We start from the raw sequence: 12125 nt of genomic DNA on the forward strand, positions 1-12125 counted from the left end.
GTGCCTAAGCAAACAGAAAAAACTGTAAAGCCATGTGTGTGTGTGTGTGTGTGTGTGTGTGTGTGTGTGTGTGTGTGTGTGTGTGTGTGTGTGTGTGTGTGTGTGTGTGTGTGTGTGTGTGCGCTGTGTGTGTGCACGCATACGCAAGTGTGTAGCATATGTGATTGCATTTTGTTGTAAACATGTACTTAAGTAGATGCTTCAAAATGTTATTCCGGCATTTTGCATTTTGAATGTGTAGGAAATTATCTTCGATGATGCATCTAGTGGAGAGCAGGTCAGGCAGTGCAGGGCTACAGAGACAAGTGTAAGTGGTCTTTCACAGAGCTCTCGAAGGCTTTTCCACACCAATGTGGCCCTTAAGACCTTCTAAGTGTCCTATAACAGTCTGTTCCAGAGGGTGGAATGGATGTTTCAATGTTCATTTGTTCATGAAACAGACGCCTCACAAGTCCTCAACTGGCGACTCCGTGGATGCTGGCTCCAGTGTCTGTGTTATTTTGCCCATCTTAATCTTTTCTTTTTATTGGCCAGTCTGAGATATGGCTTTTTCTTTGCAACTCTGCCTAGAAGGCCAGCATCGCGGAGTCGCCTCTTCACTGTTGAAGTTGAGATTGGTGTTTGTGGGTACCATTTAATGAAGCTGCCAGTTGAGGACTTGTGAGGCATCTGTTTCTCAAACTAGACACTCTAATGTACTTGTCCTCTTGCTCAGTTGTGCACTGGGGCCTCCCACTCCTCTTTCTATTCTGGTTAGAGCCAGTTTGCGCTGTTCTGCGAAGGGAGTAGCACACAGCGTTGTACGAGATCTTCAGTTTCTTGGCAATTTCTCGCATGGAATAGCCTTCATTTCTCAGAACAAGAATAGACTGACGAGTTTCAGAAGAAAGGTCTTTGTTTCTGGCCATTTTGAGCATGTAATTGAACTCACAAATGCTGATGCTCCAGATACTCAACTAGTCTAAAGAAGGCCAGTTTTATTGCTTCTTTAATCAGGACAAGTTTTCTGATCAATTAGTCTTTTAAAATGATAAACTTGGATTAGCTAACAAAACGTGCCATTGGAACAAAGGAGTGATGGTTGCTGATAATGGGCCTCTAGACGACCTATGTAGATATTCCATAAAAAATCTGCCGTTTCCAGCTACAATAGTCATTTACAACATTAAAAATGTGATGTTATTTTAATGGACAAAAARCATGCTTTTCTTTAAAAAACAAGGACATTTCTAAGTGACCCCAAACTTTTGAATGGTAGTGTATTTTTTTGATATTTTCATGTTTATAAGAGAATTCATACTTTGTCATCTTTTGGTCGCTAGACATGATCCAGTTGTTTGTTCGATTAGTTAGATATTTATGGACTTGACCCAGTTGTTCGTTGTATACTGTATGTTCTGTTGCCATGCTCGCTGGCAATGTTCTTGTCCCTTGCTTGCTAGCTAGCCAACTAGCTATGACTAACACAGTCACTGTCACGTTCTGACCATAGTTCTTGTGTGTTTTACTTGTTTTAGTGTTGGTCAGGACGTGAGCTGGGTGGGCATTCTATTTTGTGTGTCTAGTTTGTCCATTTCTATGTATGCCTGATATGGTTCTCARTCAGAGGCAGGTGTTTGTCATTGTCTCTGATTGGGAACCATATTTAGGTGGCTTGTTTTGTGTTGGGGTTTGTGGGTGGTTGTCTTCTGTCTTTGTGTTCTGCACCAGATAGGACTGTCTCGGTTTTCACATTTATTGTTTTGTATTTTGTATAGTGTTCACGTTATCGTCTCTTTGTTTATTAAACATGTTGAACACTAGCCGCGCTGCATTTTGGTCCTCTCCTTCACCAACGGAAGAAAACCGTTACAGTCACGACCTTTGCAGCCAGAATAACAGCAAATTAGCTGCATTTGCGTTTGTTTAAGCTATTGAGATTCATTTGGATACATCCACAGGAAGGAGCTGACGATGCCCGATTTTGGCTGCATAGAAAAGCTAGAAAAGTTTGCCGTCTCGTCAGGACATTCAACTCTGTTCATTAGGAGGAGATCGCATTGCATATCAAACGCTAGCTAAGTAGTTTGTTGTTAGCAAACCTGCCAGTATGGCAACAGAATTCAAAAATACCATTTGCTGACAACAGTTCGTCAAACTAGAAACATGTGGTAGGATTTGACAGCACAACGCCACTTGCGTCATGACTGCAACATAGAGACCGGAGAAATTCATGTCCTTCACTCACCACGTTAGGCCATCAGATGCTTAAAAAAATAAGTGTCTGTTGGACCTGCATTTACAATGTATCCAAGTTTAGTTTGTGTGGTTGTTGGTTTAGCTTTCTGTAACTTTGTATAAAGTACGGTCTGCATCTGTAGGCGATATTGCGTCATGATTGCAAGGTGTCCCGATATCATCTCCAACTGTCCCGTTATCTGGTTTTAATGTCCATTCTAGAATGCCCTCCTAGGCAATGAGAAATTAGTATTCAACAATGCTGTGGTATAAGGTACTGTATAAATAGTCATCTATAATGAGGAAACATGATGAAATCACAACAAATTATGATGGGCAGAGATTGATTGATTGAATTTTTTGGACAATTAAAAGAGTAGGCTGCTCCAGCCAGAGACAACATTACATAGAGGAAGTGGAGTGATTGAATCTACCATGACCAGGCCACATATACTGTACACCTTCTGTCTAACTCTATTGCATTGCCCCTACGGGCCGTTACTTCCTCTGCTGCTGACCGCTGCTCTATGGAGGCCAACTCTAGCATTACCTCCTATCGAAGCTTAGCACAGGGCTGGTGTTCAACCACAGCTAAGTCTGATGACTATCTACTCCTCTACCCCTTCAACTTTCCATTTCACTGATTTCATCAAAGAACGAACAACCATCTTCCTAGGAGGAGTGAGAAAATGAAAAGTGGGGAGAGGGAGAGAGAGAATACACACAAAGGGGACACAGAAGGATACACACGAAGGGGACAAAGGAGGATACACACGAAGGGGACAAAGAAAGGACACAGAGAAAGAGGGGAGGGAAGGAGAGAGGTGGTCTGAAATAAAGTGTAGAAAGCCTACCTGGAATGTTACATGAGAAAATGTTAAAATGTCTTCTTGTGATCTTTTTAGCTTTGCGCTATTACACTTAATCTCATTTCAATGTTTCAAGATTTACACAATTGCAATGATAAAATAGCCCCATTACAATGACTCATGGTACATTCTCTTTTTATGTACTTCTCCATTTTTGCTACAAATGTACCACTGCTAACCACAAACAAGCTCTGAGAAAACAGAAAGTAATAACATAACAACAATTATACACAGTACTTGTTTAGGTGTTTGCGCTAAAGAAAATTGATAAGACCAATTCTTAAGAGGGGGGAGCAGGGGTTTAAGCTTACATATATAATTGTTTTAGGATGGTCATACCATGGATAATTTGGCTAGTTGATCAAATATTGAATGTGGCCTTTACTACTATAGCCCATAGAAACACATTGAATAACACATTCATAAAAGGCAAAAAAATACAGTAAAAAGTAGGTTTTGAAGTGTCTGTCCTATATTTAGGAGATATTATAAAGTTCAGTAAATATTAACGTTTTTTTGGACACATATTTAACCCCTTATTTTTGTTGCCACAAAACTACCTCCATACTTCCATTTGTTTGTATGGGATACCTTCAGACGAGTCCCATTAGAGTCTTCCCTTTCCATAGTGGGGTCATTATGAGTTTGTAGCTCAAACGGTTTGGACCCTACAGACAGAAGTTGGCACATCAGTGTTATTGACTTCAGATGAGTCCCGTGACACTTTTGTGGGGGTCGTAGAACACCATCGTGTTTGTGAGAGTGTCCCCTTTCTAGAGTGGTCATAATAGTTTGTATGCCAAACCGTTTGGACACTACAATCGTTTTCGTGAGAAGACGGATTTACGAGATGTTACATGGTCTGGCAAAAATCGCTGTAGCTCGGCCTCCGGAAGGGGCCATAGGCAGATGTGGTGGATTGAGAAGATAAAGAAGAACTGATATCTCTATCTTAAACTGAGAGATTTTGATGGGGATTTTTGTATTATGTTACCAAGATTGACGCACGGGTGAGTCAATAGACTCTTAAGGATGAATGGTTTATTACATTATTAATTAACCCACCCGCTTATACACGATGCATGATTAAATGAACACTGTTCTGTCTGGTTCCTCTCGGGGATCAAATGAGTTCTGACATTATGTCATTATGGTCACTGACTAAAGGTAGACTGGGACATTGTGGAATTATGTCTTCAACCCTCAGGTATGGTGGTCCCACAGGTTCAGCCTCCCTCATAAACCAGCTCAACACAATTGTTTTGACAGTTTTGTAATGCATTTAGCCTGAGCGAGATTTATTTAATTAAAGAAGTCTTATCGCCAATCCTGGGTGCAGCGAAGCCCATCAGACCCCCTCATGAGAGATAGCCTGAGAGGGAGCCTGTAATGGATGCGTGTTGGTGGCAGGGAAGTCAGGCGCAGGAGAACGAACTTGGTAAAAACGGAGTTGTTTAATAAACGCTGATGAAACTCCAAAAACCAAAATGTACAAAATAACAAAAGTGGGTACAAAACCCGTCGCACACCAACATAATACATGCACAACACATACAATCAAACAATCTCTGACAAGGACATGAGGGGAAACAGAGGGTTAAATACACAACATGATATTGATGGGATTGGAACCAGGTGTGAATGAAGACAAGACAAAACCAATGGAAAATGAAAAATGGATCAGTGATGGCTAGAAGGCCGGTGACGTCGACCGCCGAACACCGCCCGAACAAGGAGAGGGACCGACTTCGGCGGAAGTCGTGACAGAGCCATTTCTCATAATGGGGTATGAAATGATCCTGCTCAACGCACACACTCAAGTACGCAAGCATGCATGCACAAAGTCCCCCTGATGCAGTGTACAATATCAGAGGGCCACCTTCTAGAGAAGATGAAATATCACCTTCCTTGGTTGTGGCTCATTTCTCCTCCCCGCACACGGTAGGTGAAAGCCTCAGGTCTTGTGTGTTTTAAACAGTGGACTCCGTGGTTGGCTCTGTGATGCTTCAGTACAGATGGTGTCTGTTCAGTTCAGTCATCCTCTTTGAGAATCACCTGCGTTCAGTAGCCCTCCAAATCAGTTGAAAGACTATTCCAACCCATCCAAAACCCATTACCTCATCTGCCCTCTCTCCTGCCCCACACAGAAGGGCGGGAGACAGATGGCAACGGGGAGCATCTAGAGATGTGAGGTGGGTGACATGAGGCACTAGAGTGCTGTAAGAGCGACTTTATGTGTGAACACACATATGTGCACGGATGAACAGTCACACAAAAGTAAACAGACAGACAAATGGACAGATAGACACAGAAAGAGAGAGACAGAAAGTGACAGAAAAGGAGAAAGAGAGAAAGACCATTTGAGGAATATTAAGGAAACATTTAAATTTAAGGAAACAACTCAAAAAAATATGCATACACTCATTGGACTCATGAATCTTGTCCCAGTCATTTGAGGTTAATCAGAAATGTGTTGACAGAAGAACATACTGTTCCCTTCCAAAATAACCTCCATCCCTCTTCTAGGAGTCTCTGCTCTTAAAAGTCGATGGGGAAACAATTTATATATTTTTGTTACTGCTGCTCCATCTTTCTCTTTCATTCTCTCACTCTGCCTCACCCTGTCACTCTACCTCACCTCACCCTTCTTGCGTCACCCCTTTCTCACTCGCACACATGCACAAAGGCACACAAATGTGGGCAAGCGCACACAGACACACACAGTAAATCATCTCCCTTCCTCGAATTGAGTGGTCTGCAACCACAACCTTCCATCCTCCTCAGGCTCCCCACTAATAGAAGTTACGGGATGTTCATGGTTGATCATGTAGCGGTTACTATGTATCACTGATCAAACATTCTCGAAAAAAAGGTAGCAAACAAGTTTGGTACCAGGATAGACTTCAATGTTACATGCAAATCTGATTGGATACAGTGTTGGATTATTGAAATAAGAGCCTGAATTTAACTTCAGAGTTGCTGAGGACTAATCACGGACATTGAAATCAGGGATGTCTGGTCACCCTACTAAAAGCATGCATAAAAAAGTATTTACAGGCAACAGAAATGATTAACCCAAAAAATGTATTCGAAAACAATGATTTTTATTGTTAAATGTGACTCTGTAAACTGATGGGGTTAGCAGCTAGCTAACACAGCGCAGTTTGAAAAATAGAGCAGAGACCTATTTTCTCGGCTGAGCGGCATTTACGAGCACCGCCGACCAATCCGCCTGGATAGAAAGTCGCCCCTGCTTAGGCTTAATTGAAAATAAATGGCAGAGACATTAGCCTTTATCGTGGAAGTTGTGGTGGCATATTTCTGCTTTACCAAATGAGGAGAGTTACAAACTTCACACACCAGTCAGAGTTATACTTAAACTACATATTTAATAATAAGAGCTTTGCAATAGCCTTTTTGACTTTCAATGATGCGCTATCTCTAATGAACCATTGAAAGTGACTACAGAAAATTACAAAGATCTTTTATAGCCAAGATACACCCCTCTCAACCTACATGACGAACCACAGATCTTAGGAACAGTTCACAAAGGTTAAGATTTGTATGAAAGATATCTATAAAACATAGCAGACAGTTACTGCTGTGTCAACAGTTTTCACTGTAAAGACCAGTGTCTGGCCCTCCTACTCCAAACTGGAACCATCTCTCCCTGGTACGGTATAGAACAGAACCATTAGCTCATGTTCTCTGGAATGCTCTTTAGGTTTTATCACCCAAAGACATCGTAAATCTGTCAGTGTAACGACATTCTACGTCGTCCTCCTCCTCAGACGAGGAGAGGAGAGAGGGATCAGATGACCAATGTGCAGCGAGGTATGTAGRCATTAATGAATTTATTAGACACGACGAACACTGACACGAACTATACTTGAATATTTACAAAATAACAAACAAACAACGTAGACTRACCTGAACATGCAAACTACATATAACGAAGCACGCATGAACAGGAACGAACGAACGAACGAGACGAGACAGTACTGTGTGGTGCAAATAAACACAGACACAGCGACAATCACCCACAAACAAACAATGTGAAACCACCTACCTTAATATGGTTCTCAATCAGAGGAGATGAAAACCACCTGCCTCTAATTGAGAACCATATCAGGTCACCCATTTACCAACATAGAAACACATAACATAAAAATGCCCACCCACACTCACGCCCTGACCGACTAACACATACAAAACAACAGAAAACAGGTCAGGAACGTGACAGTCAGGGTTATCTCATAGAGGCCCATCCTCAGTAGAACACACACACAATAGTTAACAGAATACTCTATTCTGTCGAATAAAACAACCATTATAATGCAATACAAGCATTATAACATAATCTTGCAATTGTCCACGACAAAGTACAGTGCCTTGCGAAAGTATTCACCCACCTTGACATTTTTCCTATTTTGTCGCCTTACAACCTGGAATTAAAATAGATTGTTGGGGGGTTTGTATAATTTGATTTACACCACATGCCTACCACTTTGAAGAAACAAAATATTTTTTATTGTGAAACAAACAAGAAATAAGACAAAAAAACAGAAAACTTAAGTGTGCATAACTATTCACCCCACCAAAGTCAATACTTTGTAGAGCCAGCTTTTGTAGCAATTACAGCTGCAAGTCTCTTGGGATATGTCTCTATAAGCGTGGCACATCTAGCCACTGGGATTTTTGCCCATTCTTCAAGGCAAAACTGCTCCAGCTCCTTCAAGTTGGATGGGTTGCTGCTGGTGTACAGCAATCTTTAAGTCATACCACAGATTCTCAATTGGATTGAGGTCTGGGCTTTGACTAGGCCATTCCAAGACATTTAAATGTTTCCCCTTAAACCACTTGAGTGTTGCTTTAGCAGTATTCTTAGGGTCATTGTCCTGCTGGAAGGTGAACCTCCGTCCCAGTCTCAAATCTCTGGAAGACTGAAACAGGTTTGCCTCAAGAATTTCCCTGTATTTAGCGCCATCCATCATTCCGTCAATTCTGACCAGTTTCCCAGTCCCTGMCGATGAAAAACATCCCCACAGCATGATGCTGCCACCACCATGGTGGATGGTGTTCTCGGGGTGGTGATTGGTGTTGGGTTTGTGCCAGACATRGCGTTTTCCTTGATGGCCAAAAAAACTATATTTTAGTCTCGTATGACCAGAGTACCTTCCTCCATATGTTTGGGGAGTCTCCCACATGTCTTTTGACGAACACCAAACGTATTTGCTTATTTTTTTCTTTAAGCAATGGCTTTTTTCTGGCCACTMTTCCATAAAGCCCAGCTCTGTGGAGTGTATGGCTTAAAGTGGTCCTATGGACAGATACTCCAATCTCCGCTGTGGAGCTTTGCAGCTCCTTCAGTATTATCTTTGGTCTCTTTGTTGCCTCTCTGATTAATGCTCTCCTTGCCTGGTCCGTGRGTTTTGGTGGGCAGCTCTCTCTTGGYAGGTTTGTTGTGGTGCCATATTCTATTCGCACCACCTTTTATTTATTTATTTTTTTGAATTTTTTGAAACAAGTAATTTTTTTCATTTCACTTCACCAATTTGAACTATTTTGTGTATGTCCATTACATGGAATCCAAATAAAAATCCATTTAAATTACAGGTTGTAATGCAACAAAATAGGATAAATGCCAATGGGGTGAATACTTTTTCAAGGCACTGTATTTTCAGAACATTGAATTGGTAGAAGAAAAAGACTGATGTTACCTTTCGAATCTTGACTGACACAACTGATAACTAACCATTTTTGTCGGTGCTACTAGCTGGCTAGCGCTACTGGCCGTAACGCACCATCCTCTCTGCCACCATTCAACATCCTACAGTTACACAATGTGATCATATAGTTTTACATATAATCTTTCTGCCAGTTAGTATCTGTGTGTAAAACAGATTGGTAGCCAGTTGTCCTTGAGCTCTAAAACCAGTTGGTTTTATATACACTGAGTGTACAAAACATTATGAACACCTCCCTAATACTGAGTTGCACGCCTCTTTTGCCCTCAGAACAGCCTCGATATGTCACGCCATGAACTCTACAAGGCGTTCCACAGGGATGCTGGCCCATGTTGACTCCAATGTTTCTCACAGTTGTGTCAAGTTGGCTGGAACCTGGCTGGAACACGGGAAACTGTTTAGCGTGAAAAACCCAGCAGTGTTGCAGTTCTTGACACACTCAAACCAGTGTTCAACCACACACTCAAATACACTGTTCAAAAGCACTTAAATCTTTTGTCTTGCCCATTCACCCTCTGAATGGCACACGTCTCAACTCTCTAAAGGCTTAAAATCCTTCTTTAACCTATCTCATCCCCTTCATCTACACTGATTGAAGTGGATTTTTAAGTGACATCAAAAAAGGGATCAAAACTTTCACCTAGATTCACTTGGTCAGTCTATGTCATGGAAAGAGCAGGTTTCCCTAATGTTTTGTACACTCAGTGTATGAATAATTTAACAAAATAATGTATTTTAAGGATTGTAGATTGAGATAGACAAACACCCTAGCCACATTCCCAATAACGATATCCCAATTGGAAAACAACGTAAGGCACCTATCCCCTAGGGTCATTACAATACATTGTGTCTTCAATAGCAGACTCTCTGTCTTTGGTAGGAAAGGTGATTGTTAGAATGGGGTTCACCTTGAAATATACAGTATGTATATACTTTGTCTCGGGACTAACAACACCCGTGCCAATATATGCAACAAACACAGGCGTCTTGGGCATTGTCACTTAAGTAGAATGTAATTTGAGTCTGGAAATAACAATAATAGATTTATTTAATGTAGCAATATTCATACAGAATCTCAAAGTCACTTTAAAGAAAATAACTGGCACTTCCACTGCAAGATGATGATGCAGTTCAGAACAGGAGTAGCTTGAGTGGAGGTGGCGTTGATGGTCCAGCAAGGGAGAAACATCAGTCAGACAGGCAGCCCCGGAGCTCTTTATCAGGCAYCTCTGAAGTTCACAGCTGTAGCTAGGCTAGAACAGATCCACCACCAAAAAGTGTAGCACCCACCTGGGCGATGCTTCGGCAGCTATTAGCGCCTGAGAGACCACCACACCTCAGCAGTAATCAGCAACAGTCTCCCACGAGGCGAGCMTCTGTCATCCCCTCTCTCTGCTCCCACTTCCTCTCCCACTTCCTCTCCTCTCACACATCGGTATCCTCTCCATTTCTTTTGCATCTTCATAAGTAATCTGCTGTAACATCCCAAATGTCTCCAAAACCTTTATACCGTCACTTCACAGGAATTAGCAAACATTAGAACTGTAGGTCGTTACCTTCAATTACATTTTGTCTTGATGTGTGAGTAGCTGTCACGACTTCGGCCGAAGTTGATGCCTCTCCTTGTTCGGGTGGTGTTCGGCGGTCGACGTCACCGGTCTTCTAGCTATCGCCGATCCATTTGTCATTTTCCATTTGTTTTGTCTCGTTTTTCCACACACCTGGTTTTCATTTCCCTATTACTGGTCATGTATTTAACCCTCTGTTTCCCTCATGTCTTTGTGTATGATTGTTATTTGTTCAGGTCGGAATGTTACGGCTGGTTTGTACCGGGTGCTGTTTATCACCCATGTTTTGTGGCAACCGTTCTTATTGCACTTTGTAAATTGTTTTACTTTGTGCAGTCGAGTAAAGTGCGTTGTTTCACTCATCTCTGCTCTCCTGCGCCTGACTTTCTACACCAGCTACCCCCACCATCCTGACAGTAGCAGTGAATCCAGTTATGCATGGAAGAACTTGTAACCCTCACCTCCCCTTCTTACTGTATCGAAGGCTTATTTGCATATTCAAAATGTATCTTGTCATGGTAGACATGGAAGAGAAGCACAAATATTGGATTTGCCTCTTTTTACCGCAAATCATTATGTTCTGTTTCATATAAATTCAAATTTGAAATTATAATGTTTATAAATAGGTCATTCGGGTAAATGGTCATAATGAAGAAAAAAGGAAAAGCACTGTGTGGAAATTACATAAGTGCATTAGCGTTAAAGTATTGACTAATAATATGCATTATCTCTCCAAACCCATTCAGTGAATAGGAAATCTATGGCATGGAAGGGCATTGATACTCATTTTATCTACTGAGGTTCTATTCAAAGCAGCAGCATCAGTTCAGCGGTCACTATAGCAACCTAACAATTTGAGCATTCTGGTTTCATAGTTCCAAAGTGACTCGAGCTTTTAAGGATTGTGATGGAAATAGGCCTACTGTATGGAATATGAAAGGAAGTGTGTCTACTACTGTGTGTGTGTGTGTGTGTGTGTGTGTGTGTGTGTGTGTGTGTGTGTGTGTGTGTGTGTGTGTGTGTGTGTGTGTGTGTGTGTGTGTGTGTGTGTGGTGTGTGTGTGTGTGTGTGTGTGTGTGTGTTGGGTGGAAGGGCAGCAGGTGTCACGCCCTGACCATAGAGAGCTGTTTATTCTCTATGTTGGTTAGGTCGGGGTGTGATTAAGGGTGGGTTATCTAGGGGAATGATATATCTATGTTGACCTGGTATGGTTCCCAATCAGAGGCAGCTGTTTATCGTTGTCTCTGATTGAGGATCATATTTAGGTAGCCATTTCCCCATTGTGATTTGTGGGATCTTGACTATGTACAGTTGCCTGTGAGCATTATATTAGCTTCACGTTTCGTTTGTTCGCTTTATTGTTTTTTGTTCTTTGAGTTTCCTCTTCCTAATATAAGGGATGGAAACATACCACGCAACATCTTGGTCCAATCATTATGACGATCGTGACAGCAGGAGTGCAAACAACAATGATTTCATAATAAGGCATAGATGATAAGAGGCTAAGATGGGTTTAATGTGGGGAATTAAATGTGTTTTTAACACTGTATAAAAATGGGATCCATCTCTGTCTGACGTCAGTAGTGCACTCAAGATGGAAAACATCTACACAAATAAAACCATAGTTTCCTCATGGGCCAAACGGACAGCAAACAAAAAGTGAACATTATGAGCGACTAAACGAATACTTTATCAGGAAACATGTCACACTTACCAAAGAGAGT

Source organism: Salvelinus sp. IW2-2015, linkage group LG6.1, assembly GCF_002910315.2.
Source record: "Salvelinus sp. IW2-2015 linkage group LG6.1, ASM291031v2, whole genome shotgun sequence".
Classification (NCBI taxonomy): Eukaryota; Metazoa; Chordata; class Actinopteri; order Salmoniformes; family Salmonidae; genus Salvelinus; species Salvelinus sp. IW2-2015.